Source organism: Lissotriton helveticus, chromosome 12 (genome assembly GCF_964261635.1).
Source record: "Lissotriton helveticus chromosome 12, aLisHel1.1, whole genome shotgun sequence".
In the NCBI taxonomy this organism is placed as follows: Eukaryota; Metazoa; Chordata; class Amphibia; order Caudata; family Salamandridae; genus Lissotriton; species Lissotriton helveticus.
The window spans coordinates 480,023,414-480,043,187 of record NC_136073.1 but is presented as its reverse complement, the minus strand read 5'-3'; positions in this window follow the sequence as shown (position 1 = coordinate 480,043,187).

Here is a 19,774-nt window from a genome sequence, read left to right as displayed (position 1 = left end):
AATTAACATCTTATCGCCCAATTTCTTTAATCAATTCGGACTCAAAATTATACGCTAAAGTGATGGCAGCCAGGCTCAGCAGGGTCATTGAACACTTGGTCTCCCCGTGGCAGCATGGCTTTGTCCCGGGCAAGGGGACTACTGATCACATATGTAGGGCTATCGCCCTATTCGATGCCATGTCTGTTACGGGGGGCCGGATGTCAATGATCCTACTAGACGCTGAAAAAGCCTTCAACCGCGTTTCCTGGTCTTTCCTCTAGGCGGTCATGTCACGAAATAATTTCAGCCCCAAATTTGTGAAATCTATTAAGTCTAAGTATTTATCTCCCAAAGCAAAATTGCAGATGTTAGGTTTTGATTCTGGTTATATCTATGTTTCCAGGGGCACTAGGCAGGGGTGCCCCTGTTCACCCCTATTATTTGCACTCTATATTAACCCTTTAATCTTAAAACTTCTTGAGAATCAGTCAATTAAACCTGTTGTTTGTGGCCAATATGAAAAAAAATGTATTGGCTTATACCGACGACATCGCGGTTATCACATCTGACCCGATGGAAGCCATGAACGCAATTGAGAATATGACGATGGAATATGGCAATCACTCAGGCTACTGTCTTAACAAGGGGAAGACAGTAATAGTATGTACTGATAATATTATTTGCCCCGATATTAGGACTGCTAATAAAGCTACATATTTGGGAGTTGTTATCAGCCCTAATATTAAACTTATTTCAAGGCTCAACTTCAACCCCCTACTGGATAAGATAAAGCAAGATTTAGATCGAGTAAATAGTCTTCATTTATCAATTGTAGGTAGAGGCAATTTTTTAAAAATGAATGTGCTACCCAAGTGTCTATATTTATTCTGTGCTATTCCCCTTGCCATTGATGATAAAATATTAAAAACATTAAACTCTTTCATGTCCAAATTCATCTGGCAGCAAGGCAAGATTAGGAGGTCACATAAACTACTTTCACTACCACTGGAGAGAGGTGGGCTTGCTATACCCAATACAACCCTGTATTATTGGGCGACATTTCTGCAACACATTGCTATTATGATCTGCCTCCCTGCCACTGAAGGCAATGTCGAAATTAGCTCAATACCATCAATATATGAGCTCATACTTGGGCAGAAAGCGAGGGGTCTTTTTCTACGGCATACAGATTCGATGTACTATAGAAAGAACTGTAAATTTGCTACTATAACTAGCGCCCTGAGGGTATGGAACAAGATTACTAAGCATATGCATATTGGGAAAATTAATAGGTATACACCTCTGTGGCACTCGAGTGTTACAACTGGCTTGGATTTTGATGCTATAGCGAAAAAATGGGAAAGGATTGGTATTAGAACAATTAATGACTTTTTGTTAAGAGGTTTTGAAACTACCGTTTTAGATCTAAAACTGAAATATAATTTGTCTAATGGAGATTACCTTAAATTTGTACAATTACATGCTAAGCTTAAAGCCAATGAATCATCCATCTGCTTGCTTAGTATTGAAATTATGGATGTAATGAGCAGATCAAAGACTAGAATTGGAATACTGTATGATATCTTATTGACTAAAATCCAGGACGATCTTGAAAAAAACGAAGTAAAGTGGGCAGCTATACTGAGCAACCCAAATGTTGACATTTATAGAGTTTTGAAATTGACCCACCTTCTTCTTATGTCGAGTAACCTCAAAGCGCAGCTTTTTAAAACTATTTTCAGTCTCTATTATACTCCGACTAAGTTACACGCATGGGGTAAAAGAGATAATGACCTGTGTCCCAGGTGTTCACTTGGACCAGCGACCAGAATCCACAGTAACAGTAACTGCTGTGAGTTGGACTTAATAAAAAGTATGATCTCAGACTTTTGGGAAGAACTGTTTGGACATAAACTCCCTGATTCCGACTCTTTATATTTGTTGGGTTATGACAATTCTTTAAGCCTGTCAAGAAGCGAAGAAAGACTTTTATTTATTGGTACAGCGGTATTAAGAATCATCTTGTCCGCACGCTGGAAAGAGTCTGATCCTCCCAGCTTCCAGATGTGGCTAGCCCGTTTCTTAGCGGTTTATAGCTACGAAACAACTATTTATGCCACAAGGGCTACAAAGCAAAGAAGCTGGGAGTTGCAATTTGGCTTCCTGTTAGTAATTGGAAAGCAGGAATAAGCACGACTCTCAGGGGTAGTAATTACTGTTAGAGCTACATATTGCTGATATTGATGTTGCTGGTTGGTCCCTGTGTTTGTATTCTCTAACCTTTTTCAAGACGTTCTGATAACATTGTTTCAGTTTCCAGTTTGTCTGCATTTGCTCCAATATTCTTTTACAGTGTATTGCTATTGTGTTATGTATCATTTGGAATTGTGTATGTTATGACTCGTGTCTGTCCTGGTTCAATAAAAAAAAAAAAGACAGTGTCTGTATGGGTATGTGAGTGGGTGTAAAAGTGTCTATATAGGTGTAAGTGTTGGTGTGAGAGTCTCTGTATGGGTTTGTGAATGAGTGTGAGAGTCTCTGTATTGGTTTGTGAATGGGAGTGACAGTGTCTGTATGGGTCTGTCACATACAGAGATACACTCTGTATGTGAGTGGGGGTGACAGTATCTATAGGGATATGCAAGTCACTGTGAGAGTAAGAGTGAGTGTAAAAATATATATATATTTTTTTGTTTGTGCTAGATCTGCTGACCCCCACAGAGTTACATGGGTGCTGCACTGAGCCCCACGAGGGATCCGTGTATCTCGGGAGTAGCAAAAGAAACATTTGTAAGAAATTCCAACCCCAGTACACATGCTTAGCCGCTCTTATTATACACACACAATGGGTCAGTAAAGCTCTCACCTGACCCCTGCATTTAATATACAAACAACTTTACAGCCCTGGGGACCATTTCCTCCGACAAACAAAATGTTGGCTGCAACTTTTCTCTGAAGGTGTGGTAAGCCAAACAGGACTTTGGTGTGGCACTTGAATCTCTACATGTACAAATTTGTTTCCGGGTTAATATCTCTAAAACTACAGAATGGATTTACACCATATCACAAAAAGCATGATCTGAGGAACGAAATATACATTTCTGTGAAATTTGGTGTAATTCCGTCCAGCAGTTTGGTCTGTTGTCGTGTGCAATACTCCAATGAGAATTAACATGGGAAAAACTCATTGTGGGACCCCCCTTGTTCTCTGCCCCCGCTTGACGTGCCACCCCAAAACTTTCCAGACAGAAGCTGAAGTGAGTGTCCGATTTTTTGGTAAACTTTCGTGAAGATGTGCCAACAGACGCCAAAGATATAGGCAAATGAAAAACAGCTTTTCTGTAGAAATCAAGTCCTAACTATAACTTCCTACTGGCGACAGCCAATAGTTAATATATATATATATATTACCAATAGGTAGTTATAGTTAAGACCATATTTCCACAGAAAAGCATTTTTTGACCAATTTGCAACCGCCAGTAGGATATATAACCTACTGGTGACTGCCATTAGGTAGTTACAGTTAGGACCATATTTTCATAAGAAAAGCGTTTTTTGACTTGCCTATATCTTTGGCGACAGTTGCCGAATCTTCACGATTTTTTTTTAAGTGAACTGTCATTATAGTTGTGTGACACAGCTTCAGCTGAGTCCCACAAAAAAGTTCAAAGAAATAAGGGGGAGGGGAGGATAGGAATACACTCACCCCCTAGCCATGGTCCTTGAGTCCCCCTGGCCCCCCCGGGCAAAAAAGCCTTGTTTTAAGAATGTTCGTAAATTTGGTGAAACATCAACAATGAAAAGGCAAGCGCAATCTCCTGCTCTTGTTAATAATATAGCCCCTGGGTTGGCCAGGTCCCGGGGCATTTGATAAAAAAGGAGAGGTGTGCGCTGGTCCCCCCTCAAAAGGCTTTAGTGAGCCCCTGGGACCACCACCTACCGGGGGCTTTATTAATGTAATGGAGTGGGGCAACGCAGAACCCCCCTCCATGGGCTCTAGGGAGTCCCATGGACCACCATCTCCCGAGGCAAATAGTTTTAAAAAGGAGGGTGGTTTTGTGGACCCCCCTCATGGACTGTTCGAAGCTCCGGAGAGTACTACCTTCCAGGGCTGAAATACAATATATAAGGGGGGCCACACAGACTATCTCCTCACTGGGGCCTATGAAATTTATTAACCCCTTCGATGCTCATGACGGAACGGTTCCGTCATGAGCGACGGTTGAGCTGTGCTCATGACGGAACCGTTCCGTCACGACCACACCCGTTTCTTAGAACGCTCAGCACAGCGTGAAAATTCGCGCCGCGCTGAAGCGGTTAAAGAGGGAAGGGGGCCACGCAGCCACCCTCCTGGACCATATACGGCCCAAGGAACGCCCCCTCCCCGAGACTGACCGGTGCAAAGTAAAGGAGGGGGTACCACACAACCCACCTGCTGGAGCTGATTATGGCCCTGGAGATCGCCACCCCACAGGGTCAGCTCCCTATGTCCCAAGGATAAAGGTAGCTTACACTTTACAGCAACAATTGTAAATGTGGCTATTAGAGCCACTGAGGTTAAGGGATTCATAAGCCTTGAAGAATGCCCCAGACCTGTTAGGCTAAAATTGATATAGTCAGAAACATGCTGGCAGATAAGAGATGGTTCTGAGCCATAATCCTCTGTATACCTGCCTGTTTTCATTTTTATATATACCTGGGGTCCTCAACAATAAAGGTGAAATACAAAGGAACCCGAGGTATTTTTTGTAGGTCTGGATCCTACCTTGTCCAGTAGTTTTTATCTAAGAACTCCCTCCTTTCTTTATAGCCTTTGAGGAGGTTGAGCCCACTCTGGTGACACTGACCTACCAGGGTGGGGAGAGTATGCCAATGATGAAGCATGACACTTGTGTGTGAGATTTCCTCTTCCATAAAGGATGACTTTCCTCATAAGTGTGGCAGAAGCCCTGTGACGTCCAAACAACAGGTCTGCTATATATCTCTTTTCATTCCTTGTGCTGCCGTACTCATTTTTGTGTTTCCATTGATGCTCCAGGAGGATGCACGTTGGCCTACCCCCTAACTCTCTGTTTATGTGCTAGAGGCAATGGGTTAGTGACCTTCGATTTCAGGTGTTTTGCAGCAGTTTCAAGATCTCTTTCGAGCTTACCAATGCTCAAATGGATTTTATTTCTGATATTCATCTCTAGTGCAGCTTGTTTTTACTCTTCAGAAAGTGTCACTCAAATGTCACACATTTGGTCATTGAATGTCACTCATAACTTCACGGAAACCACAGAATGTCACACATAATCAATCTGGAAACTTGGCAGAGCTCAGAGTCTGCGAGTGCTGAGTGGGTGGTGCTGAGTATCTTTCAAAAGCACACAGCCACCTCTCATAACAGTGGTGCCACCAGTTCTGCAGCTGAGAGCTCCTCTCACCGGCATCTGTCCATCATGACTAAGACAGACGTCAGTGTCTCCTCGCTACAGCTGCTGAGTGTCTGCAGCTGGCTGAGCGAGGGAGTGTATGACACAGTGACAAGTCCAGACATTGGTACAGTCGGGTCCCACAGTGCCTTCTATTTCTGGCACTTTGCAGCAGTTTTAAGATCGTCTTAGAGTTTCTCATTGCTCAAACGGGTGTAATTTCTGATATGTATATGTTTTCCTTGTCTTCATAGCTTGATTTTGCTCGTGATAAATTGTCACTCATAGTTGTTGAATAGCACTCATTATTACACTGGAATTATGAAAATGGCACACAGAAGCAATCTGAAACCTTTGCAGCTGTGTACATTAACACTGTGTGGTTCTTTACGTAGCTACAGTGTAGAATATTCACGAGAGATTTACCCAACAAGGTAGCACTTACTAATTAAACAAATGAAAGTACTCCAGTTGGGTAGACATTTTCAGAAAAACTGGGGACTCTTTTCTTGGGCATAAAAGAGCTTTGATTCTGGCCCTGGTGCTGATTACACAGAAATGAAACCTCAATCTCAATGGGACGCACTTACAAATATAAACATAGCAGGTGCCGCAGTTGAAGCTCCACTTCAGTACAGCACAAACAATCCTAACTTCTTGGGCTTGGCAAAGGCAAAGCAAGTGTGTTTCCTTTCGTATTCCACGTTGAAAAATGACATGAAACCCTTAATGGAGGTGAATTAATCATTGATCTATTGGAGCGCAATGCGATGTGTAGTGACTGTGATGAGTGGTTCCTTTCTTATTGTCTCCTGGTGAGAGAAGAGTCCATGGTTCTCCCTTTTAAATACCCTAAGTATGCAAATGCTCAAAATCCATAGCACCTCTCATACATCCACTCACATACTCACACAGGCACTCACACACCCACTCACAGAGGCACTCACAGACACACACACAGACATACACACCCACCCACTCACTCACACACTCACTCACACACCCACTCACAGACCCACACAGACACTCACACACCCACTCACTCAGGCACTCACAGGCCCACACAGCCACTCACACACCCACTATCAAAGGTGACAGGTTACGGTTAGGAAAATAAAAAAATTTAAACATAGGAATTCACTGAAAAAAACAAAGGTTACAGGGGCGTTATAGTTTGACTCAGCTTTCACTTGTACAAAACCACTGAAATTTAGCAGTTATAGTTACCTAAGCTAACTATAACTAACTACTCCGCAATCCACTGCTTATGACTGCAAATTACATCACTGATTACATCATTCACAGACCAACTCTCACACCCACTCATACCCTCAAACAAACTCTCATATGTCCACTCACACACCCATACAACCACTCACATACCCATTCACCAAGTCACACACACTAGGCCTGGGTGGAGTTCATGGAGTTCTGCTTAGGACCCAAAAACTCCACTGTGCTACGCGAGATTCCACAAGTGACGTAGTGCGTTAGGTCGCACCATTCATGCTAATTTTTTGTGCTGGGTGTTTGTCCCACGCTGGAAAATCAGTGTGAATGGCACCATGCACCATGCGCAGTGCAAGGGGGAGCTACTTCTTTCTGTTGCTCAAGTAGATGTTCTATTCGAGAGGCAGTTTCCTTAACATGAACGGAAAGTTTCTCGACATGAGTGGTAGCGGCCATCTGCGACCACCCACATTGAGAAATCTCACCGGAAGGTGGTCTGGAGAAAGATTTTCCACACTCGCCAACTTAACGTTGTCGACAAGAAATAAACTATGCTCCGTGCGCTACATGAAGCACAGAGTGGGAAAAACTCTGCAAACTCTGTGAGCAAAGAGGAATTTCACACCAGCCCTAACACACACACATTCACTCGCTCATACAGCCACTAACGAAGCCAAATCACCCACCAATACTGCCACTTACACACCTACTCACCCACTCATGCAGCGACTCAAACACCCACTCCCTCGCCCATACAGCCACTCACACTAGCATTCACTCACCCATGGAACCACTCAATCACTAATTTAGCCTCTCACACACCACCCACTCACCCACACAGCCACTCACACTAGCACTCACTCACCCATACAGCGACTCTCACAACCACTCCCTTACCCACACAGCTACTCACACATCCATTCACTAATTCAGTTAACCACTTACATATCCAATTACACATCCATACATGCAGTTACACACACCCTCACTCACCTATACAGCAAGTCACACAGACAGTTACTGTGCAAAACAGCCACTAACTTTCCCACACAGCCACTGACACACCCAGCCACTCACACTGCTACTCAGTCACCAAAATAGCCACTCACTCACGTATATAACCAATCACACTTAATTCCCAATACTGTCACTCACACACCCATACAACTACTCATACACCCCCATTACCCTATACATCTACTCACACAAACAGCAAACACCCACTCCCACACTGATACAGACAGTCACACACCCACTCAGATAACAAATGTTAGAAACAGTATTATTTATTACTAATTTAGAAAGAATATTAATTTAACTTATGGAGTAGCTTAAATCTCAGAAACATTAGTGAAATACTTTCACTCACTGGATGGTGTCATTAGTGATGTCATTTGAGATGTCATGAGTGATGTCACTGACCATGTCATGAGTGATGTAATACATGAAGTCATAAGCAGTGCATTACGGGGGTATGTTATAGTTAGCAGGAAATAGAAGTTAAAGAACCTTAGAATTCACTGGAAAAAAATGAATTACAGGGACGTTATATTTAGGCTCAGATTTCACTCGTACAAAACCAGTGAAATGCACCAGTTATAGTTACCTGAGCTAACTATAACTTACGCCCCCTAATGCACTGCTTAAGACCTCACATATTACATTACTCATGATATGGTCATCACTGATGACATCTCAAATGGCATCACTGATGACATCCCTGATGACATCATCCAGTGAGTGTAAGCATTTTCTAAGAATTTATGATTGTTAAACATATACATTTATTCTAAGCTACTACAAAAGTTAAATTAGTATATTAGGTGTACTACTAATGAGTGACACTACTGCTGACATATATTATGTGAGTGGCTGTGTGGCTCTGTGTTTCCGTGTGTGAGTGGGTGTGTGGATTACTGTATGGGTGTATAAGTAGGTATGTGAGTAGCTATTTGGGTAAGTGAGTCGCTGTGTAAGTGGCTGTATGGTTGAGTGAGTGGGTGTTTCAGTGACTGTATGGGTAGATGAATAGGTGTGTGAGTGACCGTATGGGTGAGTGAGTGAGTGAGTGAGTGAGTGTCTGAATTGCTGTATGAGTGAGTGACTGGGTGTGTGAGTGGCTGTTTGAGTGGGTGTTTGGTTAAGCAACTTGGTGTGTAAGTGGCTGTATTGGAGAGTGAGTGTCTGTTTGAATGGCTGTATGGTTGAGTGAGCGGATGATGGATTGCATGTATGGATGTATGAATGGGGCTGTAAGTGATTGTGTGGGTGTATGATTGAGTGTGTTAGTGCTTGTTTGGGTGAGTGAGTGGCTAAGTTGAGAGGCTGTATGGATGAGTGAGTGGGTGTGTGAGTGGCTGTATAGATGAATATGTGGGTGTGTGAGTAGCTGTATGGGTGAGTGTGTGGCTATATGAATGGCTGTATGGGTGAGTGACTGCTTGTATGAGTAAGTGGTTGTGTGAGTGGCTGTATGAGTAAGTGAGAGGTTGTGTCAGTACATGTATGCGTCTGAAAATGGGTGTGTGAGTGGTTGTGTGGGTATATGAGTGGGTGTATGAGAGGTTGCATAGGGGTGTGAGTGGGTGTGTGAGTGGTTATGTCAATGATGTCATGAGTATGGTCCTCAGTGATGTCATTCAAGGTATCACTAGTGATGTCCCTGACCATGTCTTGAATTATATAATATGTGTGGTCATAAGCAGTGCATTGCAGGGGTGTACGTTATAGTTAACTCAGGTAACTTTAACTGCTGAATTTCACTGGTTTTGTACAAGTGAACTTTGAGCCTAACTAAAAGGTTTTTTTCAGTGAATTGCTAAGATTTTCTTTTCAATATATTCCTTAACTATAACACCTCTGCAACCTTTGTTTTTTCCGTGAAAATAAAATAAATATATATATATATATAAATATCAACACTCATTTGCTAGAGTATAAACCCGCCGCTGCTCCAAACCAGAGGGCACGTCGTCTTGTCGGACCTCTGAAACACGGTCCAATTTACATCATAAATCCCTTGCACACCAAGGATGACGACGTCATGTCTTTCACGAACCAAAATGTATTTGTCTGCTGTTGCTATCGTCAGCAACAGCCGACAAATAAATGTTGGTTGGTGAAAGACATGGCTTCAGCGTCATCATCCTTGGTGTGCAAGGGATTTATTATATATATATATATATATATATATAAAACTTTTGCACATGGTGTGTAAATAAAGTAACTTTTGAAAAGAACTTACTTGCTGCTGTGCCATGACTTCCGCCATGAAGGGGATGAAGAAGCATGAGGGCTCTAAGCAATATATATATATATATATATATATATATATATATATATATATATATATATATATATATATATATATATATATTCACCAAGAAAGAGTTGCCCCCGTTGAGAACGCGCCGGTCGGGAGAACTGCGACACCACTTACAATACATGGAGTGTGGGCTGCCATGTGCAACTGGACTAGACCAACAGCACAATTGACAGAAGGAACGGTTTTGGCTACAATGAATCAGCGCCTAAACAAAAAGAGAGGTACGGAGAGTAGAATGACACTCTTATTCCCCGGTAATAGCCAATAAACAAAAGAAGAGTGTCCAATGCTTTAGATTATGCAAGACCACAAGAAGGACCAAACGAACGGCTTCACTTAAGACGTTTTTTAGAAAGCCCTCACTCACCACCTAGTGATGACATGCTTCATCATCGGGCCCCACCAAAGAGACCGAATGTCTCTTTGGTGTGCTGCAACGCCAGATTTACTGCGGAGCGGGTTGGTGAGTTCAGGCAGTGTTGTGCAAAGGAAAAGTAACTAGTGAGTGGTGAATGGTTAAAAAACAGTCCGTAGTGTGTCAAAATAACTTTATTTAGATGATCACTAGGGAAAGATTTAAAAATTATGTGTTGGAAATTATGTCCACAATTAGTTGAGTGGTAGTTTCCTAAATATCAGTCGACATGTTTCGGCCACGAAACGGTGTAATTTTACCTGGCATTCATCAGGACTTTATATGTGCTAAACCCTGGTGGAATGGACGCGCTAAGGCCCACCCTTACCTAGGGGCGTGAAAGTGAAAATTAATAAAAAGGTGAAAAAGTGCAAAAAATTAGGAAGAAAAGAATGTCTTCCTAATTACTCCTGGTTTAGGAGGCTTCCAGCTTAAGGGTTTCTGCACTTTCGTGGTGTTAGGAATTCGCACCATGGGTCTCAGGAGGGGGGTGGGAACGTAATTGGCACACCGCCCTCGACGCTCGACACCCGCTGTGTACCTGCATCTGCCCTCGACCGGACCCCGAAGATCTTACAATGAATCAGCGACACAAATCCTGTAGCTCACTGGAGAGCTTAAACCTGAACTAAATTACTGTAATAGCGACAGAAACAATGAAGGCACTACAATGTCCACAAAACCTAGCGATCAGATACGCCCACTTGAGGGCTTCCACCGGAGGCTGATCACAAGATTAAGACGTTCACCTTCATTGGACCCTGCTGCAATACATACAGCGCTCGTGATCAAGGAGTAAGAATACCCTGAAACGCGTTGGGCTTTTGAAATAACACAAGATATTGCCTGCTGACTGCTGTAATAAAGGACAACGTGAAAAATAAAGCGGAATCCTGCCGTTTTCCTTGTGCGCGTTCTCAACGGGGGCAACTCTTTCTTGGTGAACATATATATATATATATTCACTGGAAAAACAAAGAAATGTACTGAATATATATATTTTAAAAAAGCTAGTGGGTAGTTATAGTTAGGTCAGCCATTCCACAGGAAAGGGATTTTTTGAGTTGCTAATACCTTTGACACTGTTTGACAAATCCCCACAAAACATCTCAAAAAGGCCGCTAAACTAATTAAAAGAGAAGGGGGATGAGCGGCTCCTGGACTGAGTAATTAATAGCCCCAGAGACTCCATCCCCAAGGCTGACTCACTAGCTAGGTCCTAGCCCACGCCCGGGACATAGTGGTTTACCTGCCTGCACCGGTGTGGACAGAGAAACCTGTATTTGCTCCCGCTTGGCAGGAGCATTTTTTATTCTCCCGCCAAGCAGGAGCAAACATAAATTCTGCTCCCAGCGAGAGAGAGCTTTAAAATGTTCCTGCCACCTGGGAGCAGACTTTTGATTTGTGTCCTGCCCGCACTGATACAGGCAGGGAAACAGATTAAAATATTACTCCAGCACCGAGCAGAATAAGTAGCTGCTCCCTGTGGACAGGAGCAATGTTGGCTCAGACTGCAAGCAAGAAGCCAGCTGGGATCACAGGCCCCCCACGGCCCCCAATGAATGAATGGTGGGTACCCTGGATGGGCACAGGTGGCACCTACCTTTAATAATGAGGGTGCCAAATGGTGGGGTCACCGGGCCTGCAAAGGCTCATGAGGGGCCTGTGTGATTTCTCTCCCCTTTATTCTAGGTAGTGGCCCTGGGAGATATGGTCCCCAAGGCCTAACAAGGACCAGAGAGGGGGCAACATAACCCCCTCCCCTTAAAAAAAGAAATATGGCCCCAGTGAATGGGGTCCCAGGGCCTAATAAGACTCAGGGTGAGGCCACACAGCCCCATCCCCTTTAATTATAAAAAGGCCCTGGGGGGTTGGGTCCCCAGGGTCTAACGAGACTCGGGAGCCTATGATGGTTTGGGGCCCTGTGGACCCTCTCCCCTTTAATTAAAGAAAATAGCCATGGAGGAGGGTCCCCCAGGGCCTACCAAGCCTCGGGGAGTGGGGTCAGGCAGCCCCCTCTCATTTGATTAACAAAAATGGCCCTGGTGATGGGGTCCGCAGGGAGTAACAAGCCTCAGGGAGGGGGGGCCATGCAGCCCCCCTCCCCTTTAAAAAAAAAAAGGCCCTGGGCCCCAGGGCCCAAGGGCTTAATGAGGTTCAGGGAGGGAGGACATTTGGCCCCGTCCCCTTTAAAAACATAACTCCCTGTGGGGGGAATGCTGCAGGATCTGGCCTCAGTCCAGCTGCATGGCCAAACCCCGGCCGCACATGGCCAACGCCGTGTGCAGCAGCATGTTGGCTTAACATATGGTAATTAAATATTACTGTACATTAAAAGAAACCTAGAAATTCACTGAAAAAATCAAAGGTTAAATAAAGTAATATTATAGTTAGGTGTGATCAGAGGATCTATTTTTGTTAAAAAAAAAACTAAGAAAGTAACTGAAAAAACAAAGGTTTGAGTAACATTATAGTTAGGCGAATATGTCAGTGACAACATTAATGTTTTGAATTTTTAAAAAAACACCCATATTCACCAGTTATAATTAGCAGAGCTAACTATAACTTGCTTCCCACCATGCATTACTTATGACTTCACATATTACATCACTCATGATACTCATATGACATCATTGCACATATTGCTCTATAAATTATTATGGCATTAGATGCCGGAACGCAAGTAGAAAATTGTTCAAAAGAATAGGAGGCATCATTAATGCTATCACAGACACTACTACCTTAGGTGTAGAAAGCATGGGTTATGTGCAGGGCTACTGGAATAATGCAGCGAGAGAGGGTCAAATTATGCAGCAGGGTTGAGAAATTATGCAGCAAGAAATGCCAAATTATGCGGCATAATGCGTCACATTTTTTAATAGTATTACTTAATTATTTTGTACTTTTTCACTTGTTACCACTAGCTGGGCATTGGGTGCACCTTATTAGTCACAGTTTAACACCCAAATATAACAATAAGCAACAGAACGGTGACCAGTCAGCCTTTGCAAAAAGCCTTCCAGTGCGCTGCAGCATGTGCCACTGCATTTTTAGTAACTTTTGAACCTTTTGAGCTAGAAACTAGTTTTTTTGTTAAAATCTGCAGATAATGCAGCAGATGGTGGATTGTGTGGCAAATGCAGCAAATCTATTATTATGCGAAAATCGCTGCAAAGTCGCATAATTCCAGTGGCTCTGGTTATGTGCAAATTTGACCCTATACCACACACTTCATGGGTAGCGTAGTTCACATTAACAATCACCCACAGATATATGGGAAATACGCATTGCATTTGTTTTTCAATCTTTATTCAACTGTTCAGAGAAAGCCAAGCGCTTAGAAATACTGAACATCTGTTCCAAAATGTTCCAAAATGTATGCCTTCCTACACGCAGCTTTTATCTCTATTAAACCCCTCACAGTCACAGAACCTACAATGAAAAATTAGGTTAATATGAGTATAAAGTGTGTTTACTAAATAGAAAGAGTTAACTTTGCAGCACACTGTATGTAGATGGTCAAACTCTCATGAGAAATACACCAAACGGTATTAAAAACACCTACCGACAACAGGGTACACTATAAGCAACACTTCTCAAAGAAAGGCACCATTTACTTACAATAATCAAGATCTGAAGGTGCTATATATTATACTATCTGCAGCCTTTTTACTGTGGTGAAAGCTTTACAAATAGTCCATCTTCTGAAGCAAAAGAAGCACATGTACATAGGTTAGTATCTAGTGCCCAAAGTCTTCTACGTTGTGTAGAAATTATCATGCTGAGACAATCCTGTCAAATAACTTAAGGCTGCTTACAATACATAGTATCTTTTATGTAGAACCTTTACCCCATTGGAAAACTTTTTGACAGAACTGAAAAACCTGTGTGGAAGATAAGGGACACAAGTCATCAACCGTCATCTGCACCACTTTTCAATACAAAGATTAATAACGTGTTCATTACCTCTACACACCTATAAGGACTCAGCAGCACATGTGTTTTGGAAACACTTACACCCAGTAGCAGGACACAGGAGGTACAGAATTTGGTAGAGCAGTAATAGGGAAGCTACCCACCACTATGTAACCATAAAACAAGTTAGCACACTCAGTGGGTGATATCATCAGTGACGTCATCAGTGATGTAATTTGAGATGTCATCAGTGATGTCATAGAACATGTCATGAGTGATATAATATGTGAGGCCATAAGCAGTGAATTGTGGGGGCGCAAGTTATAGTTAGCTCTGCTAACTATAACTACTGAATTTATGTGCTTTTTTTTAAAGTTCAAAACGTTAATGCTGTCACTGACCTATTCACCTAACTATAACATTACTTTAACCTTAGGTTATTTCAATGAATGTATATATATATATATATATATATATATATATATATATATATATATATATATATATATATATGTAACAGCAAAATCATGCAATGACAAACTTACAAAAGCATATGAAAAGGGTTAACCCAAAACCATCACCTTCGAAATCCTCTACTCTCTGAAATGCTCACGGCACACTTATGGGTTCTTCTTTCACCCCACTTCTCTCTCCTATGACACTACTTCTCTCATGATTATTATTCTGTCACATGACACAGGCTTCACCAATATCACCATCTTTTCTTGCCTACACTACTCTTTCCATAAAACGCTCTTCCCCTCTATTCCCCTGCCTCAAAACTACACTCCTGTCCATTACCTCACTTCTTGTGTTCAACTGTTCACTTTCTTTTTTCAGCAGCACCAAAGAGACCGTAACGTGTACGATTCAAATACCTCAAATGCAAGGCAATACTGGTTGTACCAGGCATCAGCCATTTCCCTGGAAGGCTGTAAGGGTGGAAAGCTGGTTTTGTTACTGGGGGGCCGCTTTTGTTACTGGGGATGGGCAACTTTGCAGCAAAGCTACAGTGTAGGTCCCCAGTAGCAAAATCAGCAGACTAGCATAGTCCACACAGCAAGCACTTTTGCTTCCAGCCTCACTGTGTTTTTAAATATGGTATGGTTATAAAAGCTCCTTCTGCAAAATTGCGTATAAATTGAGTACTTTTAAGGCAATAATGAAAGCGTCAAGATATCTCTGTTGATTAATCTTCCTGCTGGAGAGAGCTGATGTTTATAAGTAACAATAGTAATCTAGCACAGTAAGCTATGAACTGTCAATAGCCGAACCACATGCTAAAGGTTAGAAAGTTATGTTTTTTTCACTCTTTCATTTTCCTATTATTGCTAAAAAAAGGTTTGTTTCGGTAGAAATACATTTGTATTAGTAAATGTAACCCTAACCACTGTGTTACATGTTGAATCCTGTTTGTGCTTCTCCAGCACAATAGACCTCGTAGTGCCCTGTGTCTTATGTAACATTTCCTATACACTGACTTACACACGCATTATTCATTGTCTCTATGTGAGTTTGATGTAAAGTACTCCAACCCCATAATCTGGTATGAGAGGCACTGTAAAACAAATTAAAGACTTGTGAGATAGGAGCTATGAAGAGATAAGAGGTACTGTTGCAAGGAGAAAGTGAAGGAACCATTAAAAGGCCCCAATAAAAATTGTTGTATCCTGGTGCATTATAAGGTCATCCATTACTATGCTTTAAAAGCTATTACAATCAACTACATAATGAAGGAAGCACCATTTTTGCCATTGCCCCCAAATATTCTTGGAGGGAGAACACCCCCATACCCTCCTTGTAGTGGTTGAGCACACTCATTGTGCTCGTTCTCGACGCAACGTACGGGGGCTGGTCTAACAACATGTGCCAGGGCTGCTTTGGGTTCCCATTCTGGTCCTGCTCACATGACAAACACAGATTCCCCCCAAAATACCACTGCACTAAAACAACTCCCACTCCCTGAAATCCAACCCTCGTCCTTGACATTTAACTACCCTGGATACAGTTATGCTGAAACTCCTTTGCTCTTCTTAGTAACCCACTCCTCCCCAATTCCTCTTTGCTCTCTCTCTCACACCTATCCAATCTGGGATCCTTTCCCCCTTTCAAAATAGCCCTGCCCTCTTAGCACTAAGCTCCTCTCTCACCCTTCGCTCCCTCCCCTTTCACTCTCCTCTTCTACCCACCACACCTGCCTCCTGAGTTGTATCCAGTCATGTACCAGCACTCTATTTGCTGGTGGTGATGGCGAAAGTTGTTGTGTGTGCCTGATGTGATGTTACAGCCTGACTGACGCGGAAAATAACCCTCTACACAGAGCAGAATTACACCTGAGCTTACAGGTGTGAATATCGGAAAGATGCGCTTGATCAGGTTATTCCATGTATTATAAGGGTCAGAGACATCCTCTGCCCTTCATTGAAGGCTGAGAGGCAGTGATCATTTGCCTTCTATTTAACCTCTACAGACAGCTTGGTTCCTGTCACTTTAAAGCTCAGATGCAGCTTTTCCAGTTACCTTTAAGGCCTCTTTCAAATCAAACGATCGGGGTTTTTATGTTGCACTCAATTTACGTTGCTCTCGTTCATGGTAGCGTTAGCATAATTTCCCGTTTCGTGAAAGATCAGCAATCGCATTTCTTATTTAAAGTTTGGAAATAGTCTTTTCTGCAACTTTTAGGATGAGGCGCACTTTTGCCTTCTGTTTTACGCCCCGACGCGGTCAGCCCTCACCGCCTCTATTTAAGGCCCGGAGACCGGCGAGCCTCCATTATTTACAGCTCAGAAGCGGTCTTGCCCTGTCGCTTTAACGGTCCCAGACCGTCATTTCCACTTGTTTTCACGGCTCGGCGAGTCATTTCCCAGTCCCCGTAAAGCCCAGGGGTGCGCTTCCCAGGGATGTTGTATTGCTCCGGGACACGCTTTCTCCTGTCCCCACACGGCGGCGGGACATACCTCCTAGCACCCCAGGGGCGCCCGCGTGCCCCCCAAGCGCTCCCCGCGCGGCCAAAGTGCGCGCGGAGAGCAGGAAGCGGCGCCCGCGAGGACGGTGCGCAATGAATAATGAAGCGTGTCCCTGTGATTGACTAGAACGTTTCCTCGACGCCTCTGAGGGGAACTCAGGCACCCGCTCCCCCCTCCCGCCTTCCACCGCACCCTGATAATCCACCGGGCACCCGGAAGCCTGCACCCCTTCAGAGAGTGCCCTTTCTGAGGAAAGCCCCAGCCCCGCGCACTGCGCGAGCCCAGGATGGAGCGACAGCCCTTCCATTGTCATCCCGGCATAATTCATGGCAGCTCCGGAGGTCTCGCGGCAGCGAGCTTTGATGAGCCGAGCCCGACACATTAAGAACCTGCTCAGATCGTCCATTTTTTTTCTCTCCGAGGGCAGCCCCTCTCCTCCAGCAGCGCGAGCCTGACCTTGAGCCGCCCAGAGCGCACTTGTTATCCGCCCTCCCGGCTCCCCAAATCAGCGGCACCCGGCCCCGGGCGGCGCTCCGTGCCTCCGGCTCAGCTCCCCGGACTCCCTTCCGGCACCCCCAGCCCACACCCAGCGCGGCGGCAGCCCGGAGAGGGTCCTTACCTGCTCCCGAAACTCTTCCAAGTCTTCTTTCTTGGGGGAAAGTCTCCCGAGTCCCGGTGGACAGGCAGCACCCCGAGCCTCGCCAGCCCCCGCGCCGGCGTTTAGCACAAGTAATCAGCAATAAAATGACGCTCATCTGCACTGTAACCTTGTGGCGTATTTAATGTAAATAAGCCAGTTATGTTGCCAATCGCAGGCACACAAACACATAAAAGGTCCTCGGCTCTGCTTCCTCCACCCGCTCAACGCTGTATTTACAGACACACAAGGCATCGGATAATGTTAAAACAATGCCACTGCCAAATGATTATGAAAATATGATTTTAATTAATCACGTAGTAGGCAAGGAAATTAGCATACGGTAATTAAACTTAGAGAGAAAGGGAGAGAGAGAGGCAACGTCATCGAGTTGCTCTGCCTTAAAGGTTGGGGGTAAACATACTCGAATTTGGGGTGGCGGGGGCGGTGAAGCGGGACACGAGCGCCCGAGAAATAACTTTTCATACGTCGGGGGAGCAACTTTGAAAAGATTTATGCCCCGAAGTTCGGTCCTTCGGAAACAATATACATTGATGCTTAACGTGACTGGTTAATTACGTTTTTTTACGGAAAAATGCAATTATAAATTACGAGTCCCATAGTTGACAAAAGGACAGTGCATGAATGGATTCTTTGTTTGAGGGATTATATAATGTCCGGAGTCCAATTATGGGGGGAAAGGATTTTAGTAATAAAGAGAAAATGTATCAAAACACACAAACGAGCGGCGTCTTTAAAAGAAAATGCTGGCATGTGACATTGGGAGCATGTTGGTCACAGAGAAAAAAAAAGCACAAAAAAAGGAAGAGAAGCCGTGTGATACGCATGATTAGGAAGCGATGGAGACAGATTGATTATTCAGAATGCCCAAGCCGCAGGGACACTTAGAGCATTGATTCAGGTAAGAGGCGAGTGAAGTGAACTCCCTCAGGACTTGTGGGGCCACATTTCCAAGTCAGTTTACTCCAACAATGCTGTGAAAAAACACGAGTTCCGCCTGCCACAGAAGAAATTAGAATGAAGAGCGAGGAAAGAACAAAACGGAGGTGTGCTCCTCTCTGCCCATCAGTTAGCAACATTCTAGGGTAACTATTGGCCTACTGACTTGAGATCAGTCTACTGCACCTCCCCGCCAAATATTGTATTGGTGAGTTTGTTTGAATAATCTCTGGCCTGACTCTGCATGCATCTTTCCCTAAAATCATACAACGTAGATTCTTATATGCTGAAATAACTATAAACTTCTCACGATGTCCCTCCAAACCTAGTGTGTTGACGACCACAGAATGGGAAAGGAAGATTCTCACACTTAAAAAAAAAAGTTTGGGTATTGGTCCCTCAATTTCCAGTTTGATGTGTATGAAATTCTCTTTGAACACATTCCAAAAATCCATGCTGCCCCCCTTCAACTGAAATTAGCATATCTGCGGCATTAATAATATCTCTATCTCTATGGGGAGAATGGCGGCAGCAGTGGGGGTGTTCGTCAATTATACGCTGAGGAACCGAGGCTGTCTCCCCTCCTTTTGAACTTGGTATTGTGAGGCGAGCGATTCTTTACAAGTGACAGCGCCGACAAAGAGGAGACGATGGGAAAGCAGGTCGAAAGGAAGTAGCCTTATGACTTTTCAGAAAGAGCACTTTCTGAGCAAAATAATGGAGGAGCGGGGCGCGTTTTTAACCCCAGTGAAACTGCGTGCAATGCACGGCAACTTGAGAACCCGAGTTGCTGTTTATGTACAAACACGTCCATTGTTCCCGCCCTTATGCATAAAGTTCAGCCATAGCATATTTTCTGTGCTTGAGATGTCCTCATGGCTGAGAAAAAACCTGTAACACAAAGCGGGCGCTGTGCATCACAAAGCGGCC